Source organism: Miniopterus natalensis, chromosome X (assembly GCF_054644295.1).
Source record: "Miniopterus natalensis isolate mMinNat1 chromosome X, mMinNat1.hap1, whole genome shotgun sequence".
In the NCBI taxonomy this organism is placed as follows: Eukaryota; Metazoa; Chordata; class Mammalia; order Chiroptera; family Miniopteridae; genus Miniopterus; species Miniopterus natalensis.
The window spans coordinates 44,484,453-44,503,440 of NC_142103.1; the positions used below are offsets into that span (position 1 = coordinate 44,484,453).

An 18,988-nucleotide genomic window follows, 5' to 3' on the forward strand; every position below is an offset into this window, starting at 1 on the left:
CTTTATTTTATTGTTGTGAATGTTTAATGTGTGCTAATCTATCTTCTGAATGATGTTGTAAGTTCTATAATAGCAGGAGACTGATACATTGTACATCTCTCATGGCACCCAACAAATTTTAGGAGTGTATCAAGTGAGTGTTAAATGATGTAACACATGGCTAGAGGGTTTTTTCTGTAATGGTGTAATGGTGATCACTCACGTGACTTCTGGGAGAACAGAGATTGTGTTTAGGTGAACAGAACCCATAATTTTAATTTCTTGCTTCAGTAGTCAGAGCCAAGAGGTCACATAAAACAGTGCACTCTCTTATTAACAAATTCAAAGGCTCGGTGAACACTTTCTTGATTTTAGTAACACTGAATACATAACTGTCAATTGAACACTGACCAAAACAGACTGTATTTCTGTATGTGTTCATTTGATTTTATCAGCTTTCAATAATTCTGCTGAAAGTGAATCTCAAGTTGGAAGATCAGGCAGCACCTGCTCAAATGGCTGGCATATAACTACCACAGAGACGCTGGGCGTTCACAGCTATTCAGGAAGGGAGAGGTACAGAGAGACCTGGTCATGCATGCAGCTCAGATGTGCGGGGGAGAAAAGGCAGCCTCACTGCAAGCAGCTAACTCCCCTCCCCCTCCCTACTCTTGGGTTCTGGGCTGAGGCCAGGGACTGTCCGGAGCTGATCTCAGGCTCCCATTGGTCGCTGTCTTTGGTGACGTCACGATCATGATGAGAATTGATGATCGGACACGCTGATTTCATTGTCTGAGGAGGCAGTGGAGACCCAGGAAAAATTTCGCTCAATCCGCCGGCCCCAACAGTGGCCTGATTTGGGATCCTTGATCCCCCCGGTGACCGCACCACGCCCGAGGTAAGCACCCAGACTGGGTGGGTGTGAAGGGCGAGCAAGGCACCTAGCTAATGTTCTGCCCAGTGGGGGGCCCATAGGTTCAGAGGCCTAAAGAGGCTGCCAAAAAACTGGTGCGGGTTTGGGGGAGCCAACTGCTTCTATCCCCCGAGCGAACGCTGGCGGCAGTTTGAGATTAGAAATGAGCTGAGCATAGTGATACAATGAGCTTTGCCAGAAAGCGAAGGACCTTGCTCCGAGATAAGGCGACTTTGGGGACGCTTTTGGCCCCAGAATAGGAGGAAGTGGCGTCTCTGCTTCGGAAGAAAGGAGCAGTATAGGGGGATGAATTCTATCACTTTTAGATTTCACTGGACAGTAGATTTCTCACTGCCCTACCCAAACGCGCTGAGGGTGCTGTGCCTGTGCATTAACAACTTGGAGGGGGCAGTTCTTGGCGAGGAGAATAAGCGTCGAGTATGCGCAGGCGCTTTTTCCGTTTTGCTGAAGGGGGTGGGGTTGAGATCTGTCAGGGCAGAATATGAGGAGGGTTGGGGGTTGACCCTGTGGTGTTACAAGTGCCAGTTGATGAAGAGGAATCTGTCAGTTGCTTTTGAATCTGGCCTACTGGTCCTTATGAATTTAAGAAAGCAAATTCTTAATCTACAGATATCAGGTTTGGAATAATGCAAAGAACTCAGAGAGGCATTTGTGGAATAGAAATTACTGCAATGAGAAACCATTTGGAGGGGAAAAATTAATTATTCAAGTAAATCAAACTTTTAATCTTCAAGGAATTCTGATTTGGAGTGCCACTCAGTGGTTGTAAAACTTAAACTCTTTGGAGAGACTAAGAGTGAGGTCCATTGTGGAGACTCAAAATAAGACATCTTTCTTTTTTGTCTTTTTTCTTTTTCATTTTGGAACCATCTCTTATAAAGTTTTGGTCTCTGTTTCAGGTTTGGCGATAAGTCCTTTCTTCTTCCTCTGTGTCTCTGCTAGAACCACCAATGGCAAATCCTATTTTGAGAGACCATGTCCAACTCCCCTTCATTGGGAGGGGTTACATTACTCAGAAACTGTGAGAAACAGTCTGTTTGCTTGTCCTTGGTGGAGAAATTGCACAGTAGTGTTATTAAATCTGCTCCACTCTTTGATCATGAAGTCTTGAGTCTTTCACAGCAAAATCTGGATTTTTCTCCATTTCTTATAGTTAAGGGGTTATCAAGTCCAATTTTCCTTTGAAAGACTTCTGCTATTATTTTTCTCTTATCCTGCAACTAAAATCTCATCACCACTCATCCAGTCACTTCAGGAGCTTCCTAGTCAGCCTTCCCTTATGCCTGACATCCCTAAATCATCCTGCCAAACTAATGCTCCGTGAACACTTCTTTCATCAAGTCATTTTTCTGCACCAAAATATTCTTGATTCTCTATAATCTATTTTTCCAACCCCAATTCCACTTGGATTGAAAATGGCTTCATAATCTGGTTTCTTTGTAGCACAGGTACCTCACTTTACTTCACTACATAACTGTCCTTAATGTCCTCTGAACAATCTACCTCCAGCATTTTGCTCCTCACACCACTTCTACTTCCTTCACCCAGGATGCCCTCTCTTCTGCTTGTTCACACTTACCCACTTTGGAAACTTATCTCAAATTATACCTCTTCAAAAGTGCTTTCCAAGTCTAATCCAACCCTTATTAAGCTCAGTTTTTCTAGGACTCTTATGCCAGTTCTTATATTTGTTTCTTTCTTATAGTTTGCTTTATATTCTTCTTAGGTACTTGTGTGTGGATTTAAAACCCCTTAAGGGTCGAGACCATGCTATCTACTTCTTATCTTCTGCCCACAATACTTGGCTGCAGATATTTCAAATATCTGCAGTCATATATGGCCTTTGTTCCCCATTTCTTGGGAATTGAGAAACAAAGTAACATTGTTATAGAGAAAATTATATATATACAGGGTGTCTCAAAAAATGTATACACACTTTAACAGTTGATAGCTTAATTTTGAAAATGAAATGTAGTTTAATAAACACTTCCTTTGTAAATATTTAAAGTGTGTATATACATTTTATATACATATGTGTGTGTGTGTGTAAACATATTCTTCACTGGTTAGGCATGGGTCCTTCCAGTCACAGAATAAACCCGAATATGAGTCAGAGAAAAGGCAATACAGATATCTCTGTATAGTGGGTGGCCTCCAGATATGTTCTGTCCACATAAACAAAACCAAAGAATCATTATCCCAGAAGTGGTTCTGTCTATAATTTTTTCAGATTCAAAAATACTAAGATTTTAAAAAATTCTCTATATTTCTTTTTTATGACATTGCATTATGTATCTTATCTTAAAATCTAATTATTCACTCTTCTTATTGCAATATACTTTGAAACTGCTGCTTTATACTATCACTAATAACTTTCATTTGTATATCTCTTGAATTAAAGCTATTTCATTGCAATGGTTGCCATAATTGCTATTATATAACGCATCAGTTGTCTCTTTTCTACCCATTGCACTTCAAACTGTATTGTTCATTCCACAGAGCTGTTTTATTTGAAAGAATGTGTGACCATGGTTTAATATAAAGACTTTTTACAAATTTCACTTTGAATGCTGCTTCACTTGGAGGCCCCATCCCAACATTACATCAAGGTTTGTGGTTTAGGAGCATGGATGAAAAGTTGCCCAGAAAGGTACTAGAACATGAAAAATTTGAAAATCATTGTTATAGATTATTGTAAATAAACTATGAGTGTTATTTACTATAAGTGAAAAATCCTGTCTCTTTGAATTTTTTCTCTTATTATTTATATTATATGAATCCCTCCAAAATGTTTTATCTTGTAGCCAGCTTGCATGGTAATTAATAAGAATTACTTAGACATTTATACATGTAGACCAATAGACAAAACTGTTCAAAGGTAGGACACGCTATATAGAATATAATGCTTAGGAATGTGCTCCTCACTTTAGAGAGCTTGAGGTAAAATATGAAAAAAATAAGAGTGTAGTGTTTGTATTTTTAGGGTTTATTTTACAATTCCTATCTGAATGAGAGGGTGGCATTGGAATTTCTCATTTAAGTTGTAAGTTTGAGCTGAAAGGGATTTTCTAATTATAAGTCAATCCACTCATTTTACAAAGGAAACTGAAGCTTAGAGAAATGAAATACCTTACCGGCATTAATAAATGCTAATGTGTATTAAGAATTTAGTGCCAGCAATTATGCTGACAACTTGATATATGTTATCACATTTAAACCTCACAACATTCCTATAAGATAGTTTCTAGTATTATTTTCCATTTTACAAATGAGAAAATAAAAGGCTCAAAGGAGTTGACTTTCCTGGGACCACAAAGTTACCAAATGTCACAGGATGCAAACATATGTAGGTCTATTTGGCTTTTAATCAGGAAGCTATACCTGACCAAGATAATAAGTAATATAAGTAATAATTTTTTATTATTTTTTTTTGCAGAGCTTTGGTGAGTATCTAAATCTCTGGAAACCCAGCCCAATGTGTGTGTGTGTGTGTGTGTGTATGTGTATTTTATACCATAATGTTTTCCATGAACACCATACTATTTCTAAAATAATCAGTCATTTCTTACCTTGACCAAATGGTGTATAATACTTACCTTTCTTTTTAAGTATTTTATTAAAATATGCTGTCAGTCTTGGTTGAAAAAACGGCATGAAATTGTACATAAAATGTGTTTTTTTTCCTTCTTTTTTTAAATCCTCACCCAAGGATACCCTTTCCATTGCTTTTCAGAGAGAGTGGAGAAGAGAGGGAGAGAGAGAGAAACACTGATGTGAGAGAGACACATTGATTGGTTGTCTCCCACATGTGCCCTGACTTGGACCAGGAATCTGAGCCTGCAACCGAGGTACATGCCCTTGGTTAGAACTGAACTGGGGACCCTTCAGTCCTTGGGCCTATGCTCCAACCACTGAGTCAAACCGGCTAGGGCTAAAATGTGTTTTTTAAAAATATTTAACTATGCTTTTAAAATTATTACTTCTGGACGGAATTACAGTTTTGTGTAGTGTTAATCTCCAACAGGATAAAAATAGTTGAATGGTTGATTTTCATTTTCCAGTGGAGCCATTTATCTAAATATAAAATCTATTGTGCCTTAATATATACTTCCACTGAGTACATTATATCTAGGCATACTGGTTTGGAAGTAAACAGTAAAAATTTTAGAGAGATATATTTTACGTAAGAAGGGAGGGAGCTGTCACTGCCACCCTGAGATCTTTCCAGTCTGCAAAAACTCTTAAGGCAATAAACTGAAAGCTGTCTTTGCAAACAAATGGAGTCATCCTTATGCCAACTAGTGGCAAAATTGTCTGAATTAACCAGAGATCTAGGTACATGGCAAATGAATAAATAAGATTATATTGTGTCAATTAAATGTTATATACTTTACATCTGTAAAGAAATTTACAAGAGCAGCTGTCCTACTTTCTTGGTCTCCTATTGTTTTAGAACTAGTCTTATGTCAATTGAGCTAATCCTTAGAATCTTTAAACACGTTGTCAGAGTGGCAAAAGTTTTGGAAAACATTTTCTTAGCCTCAGTCTTTGGAGTTGAGGAAAATTTTTTAAGGTTCTTGCGACATCCATGTAACATGTTTGCATGTTACTTATATGCAAACATGCTACTTATATGCCCCGTGTAGGCACTTTTCTCATGTAGACAAGCATTTGTGCTTGATGCTTGCCCAAGTTCTTACAAGTAGTAAGTGGCAGAGGCAGGCCTTTTAAGCAGATGTTGCACTCTTAACTATTAGGTTAAAGGTTGGAGAACTAAAATGAGGTTCCTCTTCTTTATTTATAGTCTTTAAAAAGTTTGTGTGTGTTTGTGTATGTGTGTTTCTTCCTAACTTCTCTCTTTCTGAGTCTCTAATTCCTTTGACATTTTCTTTTTTTCTCAGTGGAGATAAAACTTCTTAATAGAAAGGCTGTCGTTTAGGAGAAAGGGATCATTGGCAGAAAGCATATAGACAGACTCATACACTATTCATTCTTACTGTCAAGTACCAAGCAATGGTGAAAAAGTTTCTGGATTGTGTTTTGTGAACAAATAAATCACGAGATAAGTTTTCTACTGCATTAATATATTGTTTTAATATATTTCTTTATATGCATTATACTTTTCTTGCTTGGTTAGCTTAGTCTACCTACTGTGTGTTTTGAGGATGAAATAGCTATGCTGTTTAGGAAAGTAGTTATCTGAGACCCATTCTCCAAAGAGCTTTGCCCTTTCATAGACCAAGCATGTATTGTGTTGAAATCTCCTCAGAGTTGACTCATCCCCACTATTCTAAGAGAACATGAAGTTATTTTTGAATATGTACATAAATTAATAAATTCATCAGTCAGACATTTTATTTAGAACCTATAGGTTCATTTTTATCATCAATGAATGCATAAGATATGCTAAAGATCAGTTTAAGGTTTTTTTTTCTTTTCCAAGCTAGTAGTACTTAATGTAGAGAGAAACGTTTTCTTGAACTCAGCATTGTGATGTCTACCAAATTTACTTTTCTAGTAGTGTTTGGTACATCTTTATTAAGTCCTTGCTACACAAAGTGTATTCCTTGGGATAGCTGCATGATTGCCTGGGGGACTTCTTAGAATTGCAAAATCTCTGCGCCCACCCAAGACCTACTGAATCAGAATCTGCATTTTAATAAGATCCCCAGGTGATTCATATGCACATCAAAATCTGAAAGGAACTGATGTAAATTGAAATATGACTTCTTGTACAGCTTTGAATTCTAAGAGATAGTAGTCATAGAAAAAACTCTGGCTTGGCAGGGTGTGTCTCAACAGTATGGTGAGGGCACATGCCAGGATATGCCAGTTTGATTCCCAGTTGGGACACCTTCCCAGGTTGTGGGCTTGATCCCGGGTAGGGGACATGCAGAAGGCAGTCAATCAATGATGACTCTTTCATCATTGATATATCTCTCTCTCTCTCTCTCCCTCTGCTTTCCACTCTTTGAAATCAATAAAGATATATTTAAAAAACAAACAAACAACAAAAAAACCCTCTGAACTTTCTTTTGTCCATTTTCACACATGTATAAAGAATTATGATAGTGATGGCTTTACCATTGAAATGATATTTGTCCTAATTATCTGACTTGTCAACAGAGTGTTACAGGAGAGTTATATACATGTATATATTGAGGTAATTGTCACTAATATCTTCAAGAGGAGCTGTACTAGTTTTATATTTATTGCTGTAACAAATTACCACAAACATAGTGAGTTATACAACTCATGTATTATCTTACAGTTCTGATGGTTAAAGTTCTGAAATAGGTGTCACTGGGTTAAAATCAAGATGTAGCCTGGCCAGGCGTGACTCAGCAGTTGAGCATCGACCTAGGATCCAAGAGTTCAAGGTTCTATTCCTGGTCAGGGCACATGCCTGGGTTGTGGGCTCCATCCTCAGTGTGGGGCTTGCAGGAGGCAGCTGACCAATGACTCTCTCATCATTGATGTTTCTATCTCTCTTTTCCTCTCCCTTCCTCTCTCTCTGAAATCATTAAAGATATATTAAAAAAAAATAAAATCTAAGTGTCAGCAAGACTTTCCTTTGTGGAGGCTCTGGGGAAAAAATCTGTTTCCTTACATTTTCCCAGGCTACCCACAATCCTTGGCTTGTGGCTGCCTTCCATCTTCAAAGTTAGCAATGGTTGATCAAATTTCTTTTTTAATTGAATTTATTGGTGTGACACTGGTTAATAAAATTTGTCACATCATATCATTTTGACAATCTTCTGCCTTTATCATTTACATTTAAGGATCCTTGTGATAATATTGGGCCCACTCAAGTAATCTAGGATAATCTCCTTATTTCAAGGTCAGCTAATTAGCAACCTTAATTCCTATAGCAACCTTAATTCACTTTTGCCACAGAAACTAACATATTCACAGGTTCCAGGAATTAGGATATAGATATCATTGGGTGGGGAGTGGGTTCAGATTTGGGACGGGAGGAGGGGAGCACAGGAATTGATGGCCTTTTTGGATGATAAAGAAAGTCAGTCTAGCCCGGCCGGGTGTGGCTCAGCGGTTGAGCATCGACCTGGGATCCAGGCGATTGGGGTTCGATTCCCGGTCAGGACACATGCCCGGTTGTGGGCTTGATCAATGACTCTGTCATCATTGATGTTTCTATCTCTCTCTCTCCCTCTCCATTCCTCTCTCTGAAATCAATAAAGATATATTTTTTAAAAAAAAGTTTAAAAAAAAAAGAAAAGAAAGTCAGTCTATTATCTCTTTAGAGGAAAAGGCAATTAGTCAATGTTATGGGTTGAATTGTGCCCCCCCCCCCCATTGATTTGTTGAAGTCCAAATCCCCACTATCAGAAGGTAACCTTATTTTGAAATAGGGTCATTGTAAATGTAATTATTTAAGATACGTCATGCTGGAGTACAGTAGGCTCCTAATCCAATATGTCTGGTGTCTTTATTAAAGGGGGGAAATTGGATTAAGATACACATACAGAAACAATGTTGTGTGACCACGAAGATAGCTATTTACAAGACAAGAAAAGAGTCATGGAACAAATCTTTCTGTTACAGTACTCAGAAAGAACCAACCCTACCAACACCTTGATTCCAGACTTCTATCCTTCAGAACTGTGAGAAAATAAATTTCTGTTTAAGCCACCCACTTTGTGGTACTTTGTTAAAGTAGCCCTAGCAAACTAATATAGTCAAGATTGTCCTTTAGTTGACATCTAAGTATCATCATTCTCAAAAGCACTTATTTAGTAAGTTTGTGTTTATAATATGCTAAGTGTTGGACAAAGTGAATTAAACATTAAAGAGCTTACAATATATACATAAAACAAGTTTTGAAACATGTTACTTCAAATCTCTGGCCTTCAGTTTATTCAACTTTGAAATGAGTGCACAATCTTCATAATACTTAAGGCTATTTCTATTTTAAAAATTCTATGAATCTATTTATTAATTAAATTTTAAGACGTTATTAAACCCATGCATTAATAAAAAAGGAGCTAGCTCAGACAGTGTGGCTCAGTGGTTGAGTGTCAACCCAGGAACCAAGAAGTCACCAGTTAGATTCTTGGTCAGGGTACATGCTCCAGTTACTGCCTCAATCCCCAGTAAATGGCGTGCAGGAGGCAGCTGATCGATGTTTCTCTCTCATTGATGTTTCTATCTCCCTCTCCCTTACTCTCTCTCTCTAAAAATCAATAAAAACATATTTAAAGGGGGAAATGCTAGGTGGAAAAGGTGAAGAGGTTGAGAAGTACAAACTGGTAGTCACAAAAAGTTGCAAGGGGAGGGATACTTTGTAAACTACATGGTTGTTTAACCATTATGCTGTATACCTGAAACTAATACAAAATAATATTGAATATAAACTGTAATTGAAAAATTAAAAAGTATTAAGTGTAGGTAAAGTCCTCAAAATTGTATTAAGCTTTTCTTCAGGAAGCAGTATCATAACTACCACCCCTGCTGTTTATTGCCCTCTTTCTAACCTTCAATTTTAAAGACATCATTGAGAAACACCTTTGTTCTTTTGACTCTTTTGATCTCTTTGAAACTGATTTAAGACTTATGTTCATAACATAGTACATTAATGATGCTATGAATGTAATATATGCTTAATAAATAAATTTATATGAACAAATTGTCAAAATATCTATGGTGATACATTTGTATATTGGCAGTTTTTGAAAACCATGACTTGGAGAGGAGAGGGTTATTTAGCAAAATGTTTTTCTCTTACTACTGTAAAGTATATTGGAGAAACATGTGTTCTCACAATTCATAGGTGAACCTGTAGTTTCTAAGTAACGAGAATCTTTTTACAAATGGTTATCAGTTTATCTGATTTAAATGGTAGCAGTAAAACAATAACAATTGCTGAATATGGTCATGATTAAACCCTGTGTTGAAATCTGGTTTGGTTAGCAGCAAGAAATATAGTTGTGATGTATATGCAGAAGCACTTTAGTTGAATTAACAATACCTCACTTTGTGTTTCATGTCCACATGAGAAATATGACTAGGCAGGAGAAATGCAGTGACCAAAAAAACATTAGGGGTCAATATTAATCCTCATCTTCAAACATATGTATATCTATGTTTCGGCAATAATGTGTTTTCTATCTTAATGTTGCAGGCTTAACATAGGGCAGTGTCTCAAACTGAGGTCTGTGAACCCCTGGAGGTCCAAGAATATTTTTCAAAGGTCTGCAAGTTTACAACAATTTTTAAATTTGAGATTTTTATTTCACTAATAATCTTGAAATAAAAACCCAGAATTTTTATGCGTTCATTCACACACAGAGCCTTTCCACCAAGTATAAAGACAAAAATTTCTCTTTAAATAAATAAAGTATAGTTGGTTAAAAGACATATGCTGGAATTGATTGAATACCTGAAGGCAGAGTTCCTCAAAAAAAAAAAAGACCCAAAAATATATTTTTGGCAGTATAGGAAGGATTTTGTTTTTGTTTTTGCTTTCTTCTTTCAAAGGAAAAAGAAAGAAGGGGCTTTACCTGTGGCTATCAGATTTGAGTTGTTCTCCATGAGGCTTTTAAGTCATTAAGCAGTTTCTTAGTATATTAAAAGTATTTGTGGGAATAATTTTATGCTTCCATTATTTCATGAATTAATGTGTATATATTGTTTCAATACTATATATGTCTGTGCATTTATATATTGTTATCTACCTACCACTAGATGGCATGTTTTGAGGAATCTTCCTCTATCTTTCAAAGAATAGGCTGTATCCTTTCCTCCCTAAGTTTTTAGGCTTTTGAAAAAATCAGGAGTAGAAGGTATAAAATAATAAAATAGTCTATCTCTTTGCTCCTATGTAAAATTACCCTTAAGTCTAACATGCACTAAGTAAAGCTGATTCAAAAAACACTAAAAGAATATCTAGCCTGAGTGAAGAAATATGGCTTTAACCTTTTTAGAACAAAATTTTTTAAATTAAATATATTGCAGGTGAGATTGGTTAATAAGATTATATAAGTTTCAAGTGTACAATTCCATAATACATCATCTGTATATTGCATTGTGTGTTCACCACCCAAAGTTTAGTTTCCTTTATCCTCTTCAACCTGCCCTTCCTCCAAAACCCTTCCCTTCTGGTAACCACCATACTGTTAAAACAAAATTTAATTACCAATCAAAATTCTTTCTCCTGGCTGGGAGTGGCTCAGCAGTTGAACATCGACCTAGGATTCAGGAGATCATGGTTCAACCCCCTGTCAGGGTACATGCTCAGGTTTCGGGCTCAGTCCCCAGCCAGGGGGCATGCAGAAGGCAGCCGATCAATGACTCTCTCATCATTGATGTTTCTCTCTCTCTCTCTCCCTCTCCCTTCCTCTCTCTGAAATCAATAAAGACATATTAAAAAAAAAATTATTTCTGGGAATGGGGTGAGAGAAGTAGAATAGGGTAAAATGGAGTTATGTGGATGATGAAAAAAGGTTAAGAGAGGACTAATAAGGGGTAAATTCACATAAGAGTGAAATCCAAGAAATATATAAATTATAAATTATTTTGATACAATGAATAATTTACTAACAATCACTTTTACAGTATGTGATTATGAGGAATTTTTTAGACCTTCCTTTACTAGGAAATTAAACTGCAACCTACATTTAAAGTATTCACCTAGAATGTGAATTTTGAGATGTTAGTGGTAAATGCTTATGGCAATGGAAACACTTTCATTAACTTGTGAAGGAAGTGATTTACTTCCTTCATTAACTTGTGATTTAATTTTGTGATTAAATTTAACTTTGATTTACTTTCATTAACTTGTGAAGGAAGTGATTTAGAGCTAGAAACATAAAAAGATACACAATTTAGTCAACAGATATATGTGGATCAAGGTACTATTTAGTTCATAAGAAGATGCTGTATGTCACTGGTCATTAGCATTAGGTGTCACATTTTTTGTATGAGTGTATGCATGTGGGGTTGTATGAAAGAGAGTTAAGGTAACAGGAAATCAATTATCCATTTGAGACTCTATGCTTCTGTTGTTCAATTAATTATCTATTTGAAGTTGATTTTTTAAATTTTGATATAACCTGAGTTTTGATATCTGAGTGTATATTTATAATTTAAGTGTATTTTATTATTTTAACATATTACCACTTTGTGATAAAAGCAAGTGTCATTAAAAGTTAATAAATTAGCCTGGCCAGCATGGCTCAGTGGTTGAGCATCAGCTTATGATCTGGGAGATTGCGGTTCAATTCCTGGTCAGGGCACATGCCCAGGTTGTGAGCTTGATCCCCAGTAGGGGACATGCAAGAGTCAGCCTATCAATGACTCTCTCATTATTGATGTTTCTCTCTTTCTCTCCCTCTTCCTTCCTCTCTCTGAAATCAATAAAGACATAGTTTTTTTAAAAAGTTAATAAATTATAATTGATGAAAAAATCTAAGATCTAGCATATTTAACTGATAATGTTTTTTTTGAACAAACATTAATCTTCTTTGAATTTAGACATTAAACATGTAGTATGGATGTTTTACCTGTAGATGTATATTTATATGGAGAATGTACACATACAATAGTTTTACAATTTTTGCTTATCTCACTATGAATATATACATATATACAGCTTTTATGTTGCTGGAAAACATTACTAATTACACAAAATTTTTAGTTTTTTTAAAAAATGAGGTCGTACAATTTGTTTTTGTTCTGAGAAACTCTTATGATAAGTTGCTAAAATTTCCTGTTTCATATTTCCACCTAAGTGACAGAGACATATTATATCTCTAAAATGAAAGATAAGAGATGTGGGCAATGCATTTCAGTAATTATAGCCCAATAAATAAACAATGAGTATCTTTTCATACTATAAGTATAGACACTATGTCTCTTACTTGAACTTCATGTTTAGAAGATACAGAGACATATATTTTTTGCAATATCAGCAAATTCTGGTAAGTTGATTATAAAAGAAGATAAATAGAACTGTTTTTTTAAAAGATAATATTAATGAAATGTAAATAACAGATTAAAGTGACAGATTCTGTGAGCAAGTTTACTGTAGCAATTCTTATTTTCTTGTTAACAGTATTACAGATCTACCCTATTTCCCCTTCCCACTTTGCTCCCCTCCACCCAACCCTAACCTCACCCCAGGCCTTCATCACACTATTATGTAGGTCCATGGGCTATGCATAAATGCATATATGTTCTTTGATTAATCTCACCCCCACCTTCACCCCTCTGAGATCTGTCAGTCTGCTCCACACATCCATGTCTGTGGACCTATTTTGTTCATCACTTTATCTTATTCATTGATTCTACATATGAAAAAGACACATGAAAAAATGTTCAGTTCACTAATCAGAGAGGTGCAAATTAAAATGACAATGAGGTATCACCTCACACCTGTAAGAATGGCTACCATCAACCAATCAACAAATGACAAGTGCTGGCAAGGATGTGGAAAAGGGGAACCTTGGTACACTGTTGGTGAGAATGCAGACTGGTGCAACCACTATGGAAAACAATATGGAGGTCCCTCAAAAAATTAAAAATGGAGCTGCCTTTTGACCCAGTGGTCCCACTTCTAGGAATATATCCTAAGAAACCCAAAACACCAATCAGGAAGAATATATGCACCCCTCTGCTCATAGCAGCACAATTTACAATAGCTAAGATTTGGAAATAGACCAAGGGCCCATCAATAGATGAGTGGATAAAAAAGTTGTGGGACATTTACACCATGGAATAGTATGCAGCTGTAAAGAAGGGTCTCTTATCCTTTGGGACAACATGGAGGGATCTGGAGAGTATTTGCTAAGTGAAATAAGCCAGTCAGAAAAAGACAAGTATCACTCATATGTGGAATCTAATGAACAAAATAAACTGATGAATAAAAAAGACCCAGAGACATAGAAGCATGGAACAGACTGACAAATCTCATAGGGAAGAACGAGGTGTGTGGGTGGGTGAGGAGAGATTATCCTAAGAACTTATATGCATATATGCATAACCTATGGACACAGACAATAGACCTGGAAGGGAGGGTGGGTGCAAGGTGGAGGGGATCAATGGAGAAAAATAGGGACATCTGTAATACCTTCAACAATAAAGATAAATTTTAAAACATTCATAGACACAGAGAACAGTATGTTAATTACCAGAGAGAAAGAGGAGTTGGGGGAGGTCGAAGAAGGTATGAAGAAGATAAATGGTGATAGGAAGAGACTTGATTTGGGAGTGTTGAATACAAAATACAATGTACAGATGATATATTATAAAATTGTACACCTGAAACCTATATAGTTTTACTAACCAATGTCACCCCAATAAATTTATAAAAAGGGAAAATTAAATAAAAAATAGAAATAGACATGCCCACAATTATACTTTGGGAATTCATTATTTTTTTTCAGTGATTGTTAAAACAAGTAATCATGAAATCACTATAGATATTGAAGATCTGAACAATATTATCAACGAACATGACCTAATGGACATTTTTAGAACAGCAGAGGACACATTCTTTTCAAATGTACATAGAACAGTCTTTAAGAGAAACCATGTTCTGTTGTGACATAAAATAAACTTTAAAAATTTTGAAACAATTGAAATTATATAAAGTATGTCCTCTAATCATAACAAAACTAAATCAATAGCAAAGATATCTGGGAAATCCTTAAATATTTTAGTTAAACTATAAACAATGGAAAATAGAAAGTATTTTAAACTGAATTACAATTTAGATGCAACCTATGTGTTCATAGTTTTGATTTGCATTTCCTTGATTGTGATGTTGAGCATCTTTTCATATATCTCTTGGCTAGTTTTATGTCTTCTTCAGTAAAGTCTGTTCAGTCCTTTTATTTTCTCCCATTCTCTAAGTTACCTTTAATTTTGTTGATTGTTTCTTTATATTGTTTCTTTAGATTGCTGTAGTCCCACTTACCTATTTTTGCTTTTGTTGCCTGTACTTTTGGTGACATAGTCAAGAATCATTGTCAAGACAAATGTCCAGAAGTAGTTGTTTTTTCCCATACTTTCTTCTAGAAGTTTTGCTGCTTCAGGTCTTATTTTTAAGTCTTTAATTTACTTTGAGTTTATTTTTTCGCATATGACGTTCATACCAGTTGGGATTGCTACTATTAAAAAGCCAAAATATAGCTGCATAGTATTCCATGGTGTAAATAAATGTACCACAGCTTTTTTATCCACCCATCTACTGATGGGCACTTGGGCTGTTTCCAGATCTTAGCTATTGTAAATTGCACTGCTATGAACATAAGGGTGCATATCTTCTTTCTGATTGGTGTTTTGGGTTTCTTTGAGACAGCATGGAGGGACCTGGAGAGTATTATGCAAAGTGAAATAAACCAGGCAGAGAAAGAAAAGTATCACATGATCTCACTTATATGTGGAATCTAAAGACCAAAAATAAACTGATGAATAAAATAGATCCAGAGACATAGAAGCATGGAACAGAATGAGGAATCTCAGAGGGAAGGCAGGGGTAGGTGGATGGGTGGGAAGAGATTAACCAAAGATTTTATATGCATATATGCATAACACATGTATACACACAATGGTGTGGTGAAGTCCTGGGGCAGGGGTGGGTATGGGGTAGAAGGAGTCAATGTGGAAAAAAGGGGACATCTGTAATACTTTCAACAATAAAGATAAATTTTTTAAAAAGCCAAAATATAACAAATATTGTTAAGGTTGTGCAGAAATTGGAATCCCTGTACATTTTCAGTGAGGATGTAAAAATGTCTCGGAACTATAAAAACAGTATGGAGATACTTCAAAGAATTAAAAATAAAGCTGCTATGTAATCCAACAATACCACTTTTGGATACTGTATTAAAAGTATTGAAATCAGTATCTTAAAAAAATATCTACACTACCATGTATATTGCAGCACTATTCACAACAGCCACAATATGGAGACAATGTGTCCATTGACAGATGAATAAAGAAAATGTAATACATATATATATACACATACATATATATGTATACACACACACACACATACACACAATGAATATTATTCAGCCTTAGAAAGGGAAATTACGCTATTTGCAACAACATGGATCAATCTGCAGAATATTACTTTAAGTGAAGTAAGAAAGTCAGAGGACATAGAGTGCATGACTCAACTTGTATGAGGCTCGTAAAATTGTTAAACTCACAGAAGCAGAGAAAACCATAGTGGTTACCAGGAAGTAGAGACAGGGAAATGGGGAGTTATTTTTCAATGGGTATAAAGTTTCACTTATGCTAAATGAATAAGTTCTAGAGATCTGCTGCATAACATATTACCTACTGTTAGCAATATTGTTTTCTGCACTTCAAAATTTGTTAAAGGGTAGATCTCATGTTAAGTGTTCTTACCACAAAACAAACAGACAATCCATGGGATACAAGGAAACTCTGGTGGTGTGGGATATGTTGATTACTTTGATTATGGTGATTGTATCATTGGTTTTTGCATAAGACCAAATTCATCAAGTTGTGGACCTAAAATATTGTATAGATCTTTGTATATCAATTATACCTCGATAAGGCTGTTAAAAATGCAGCCTGTTGCCCAGCCGGGCGTGGCTCAGCGGTTGAGGGTGGACCTAGGATCCAGGCAATCAGGGTTCGATTCCCGGTCAGGGCACATGCCCGGGTTGTGGGCTTGATCAATGACTCATCATTGATGTTTCTCTCTCTCTCCCCCCTCTCCTTTCCTCTTTCTGAAATCAATAAAGATATATTTAAAAAAAAAATGCAGCCTGTCAAATTTGTAAAATGCTGCCAAGGCCATTCTTAAAAGTAAATTTTTAATATTAATTGCTTAAATTTAGAAAAGAAGAAAGATCAAAGATCAACATTCTAAGTTTTCATCTTAAGAAACTAGAAAAAGAATAGAAAATTTAATCCAAATAAGCAGTATGAAGAGAATAGTAAAGATAAGAACAGAAATAAATGAAAATAAAGACAAAAACAACAGGCCAAAGTCAATAAAACCAAAAGCTACTTATTTCAGAAGGTTAATAAAAGTGATAAGCCCCTGGCCAAACTGACTAAGAGAAATAATAGGGAAGAAACAAATTGCTAACCTGAATAAGAAAAAGGTGCATCTCAACAGACCCTACAGACATTAAAAGAATAACAAGTAAATAGTATAAAAAATTTGACACCTTTAAATTCAGAGACTTGGAGAAAATGGACCAATTCTTTGAAAGACACGAACTACCAAAACTCACTCAAGAAGAAATAGATATAACCTGAATAATATAAAAATGTAATTTTTAGTTTAAAATTTTCCAACAGAGAAAATTCCATGTTCAGATGGCTTCATTGGTAATTTCTAACAAAGATTTAATGGAGGGGGAAAACAATTACTTGTAATCTCTTATAGAACATACAAGTAGAAAAATGGGTCAGAAACCTAAATGTAAAATGCAAAAAATATAAAACAACTAGAGAAACAGAATTTTTTTGTGACCATGTGTTAAATAAAGATTTCTTAGATAAAGCACTAAACCAACAGTTCATTTGCCATTTGATCCAGTGATCCTACTTCCGGGAATATATCCTAAGAATCCCAAAACACCAATCAGAAAGAATATATGCACCCCTATGTTCATAGCAGTGCAGTTTACAATAGCAAGGTCTGGAAACAGCCCAAGTGCCCATCAGTAGATGGGTGGATAAAAAAGCTGTGGTACATTTGCACAATGTAATACTATGCAGTTGTAAAAAAGAAGGATTTCTTACCCTTTGCTACAGCATTGATGCACCTGGAGAATATTATGCTAAGTGAGATAAGCCAGTCAGAGAAAGAAAAATATCACATGATCTCTCTTACATGTGGAATCTAATGAACATAATGTACTGATGAACAAAACAGACCCAGAGGTATGGATGTATGAAACAGGCTGACATATCTGGGCAGGGAGAAGAGATGGGAAGAGATTAACCAAAGAACTTATATACATATATGCATAACCCATGGACACAGACAATAGTGTAGTGAAGGCTTGAGGCTGGGTAGGGGCTCAGAGGAAGGGGCCTGAAGGGGAGGAAATGGGGGACTTATGTAATACTGTCAACAATAAAAAAAATAATAAATAAATAAATAAATAAATATTTATCAAAATTAAAAACTTCTCTGTGAAATACAATTTTAATAAAATAAGAAAGCAAACCAAAACCAGGGAGAAAATATTTGCAAATCACATTTCTGATGACATGTGTACAGAATATGTAATAAACCCTAACAACTCAATATTACCTAAACAAACAATCTAGTTCAAAAATTTGCAAAATATTTGGACACGTCTACAAAGAAGATATATGGATTGCAAATAAGCATATTAATAGATGCTCAACATCATTAGTCACTAGGAATGGACAAATTAAAACCATAATAATCATATATAATTACACATGTATTAGAATGGCTAATTTTTTAAAAAATCTGATAAATGGTGGGGAGATTAGAAAACAGAAGCTTTCATGGAATATTAGTGAGAAAAAAATTTGTACTTTTAAACACAAGCTACTTTTGAAAACAGTTTAGCAGTTTCTTATAAAGTTAGGCATATACTTACCATATGACCTAACAATCACACTCCTAAGTATTTAGTCAACAGAAATTAAAACTTATTTTCAGAAAGAAACCTGCAAAGAAATTTTTTTTCAAACATTTGGCTTTATTAATAATAACCAAGAACTTGAAAATGCCCAAATGTCCTTTGATGGATGAATGGATAAACTATGGTACATCCATGCAATGTAATGCTACTCTGAAATAAAAAGGAACAAAGTACTGATACACACAACACAGGTAAATACCAAATGCATTGTGGTTAATGAAAGAAGCTATTTTCAGTAAAATACATATGTATAATTTCATTCATATGGCATTCTATAAAAGTTAAAATTATAAAAACAGATTTAGTGGTTGCCAGAGGCTGGGTAGCCAGAGGGATTGATTATAAAGAAGCAGCATAATGGAATTATTTTGGAGTGATAGAATTGTTTTGAGTTTTTATTGTGGTGATGGTTTTGACTCCTATATATGTCTGTCTTAAC

General features: G+C 35.4%; 1 protein-coding gene across 3 annotated transcripts in view; it reads left to right on the forward strand.

Annotated features, from left to right (window-relative positions):
* The first annotated feature begins 745 nt into the window (after positions 1-745).
* HDX (highly divergent homeobox) overlaps positions 746-18,988 on the forward strand; it is a 190,084-nt gene continuing 171,841 nt past the window's right edge. For all 3 annotated transcript variants that reach the window (XM_016204496.2, XM_087813596.1, XM_016204497.2), the window contains exon 1: positions 746-877. The gene's annotated coding sequence lies outside the window, so the exon portion shown is untranslated. The remainder of the gene's footprint in view (positions 878-18,988) is intronic.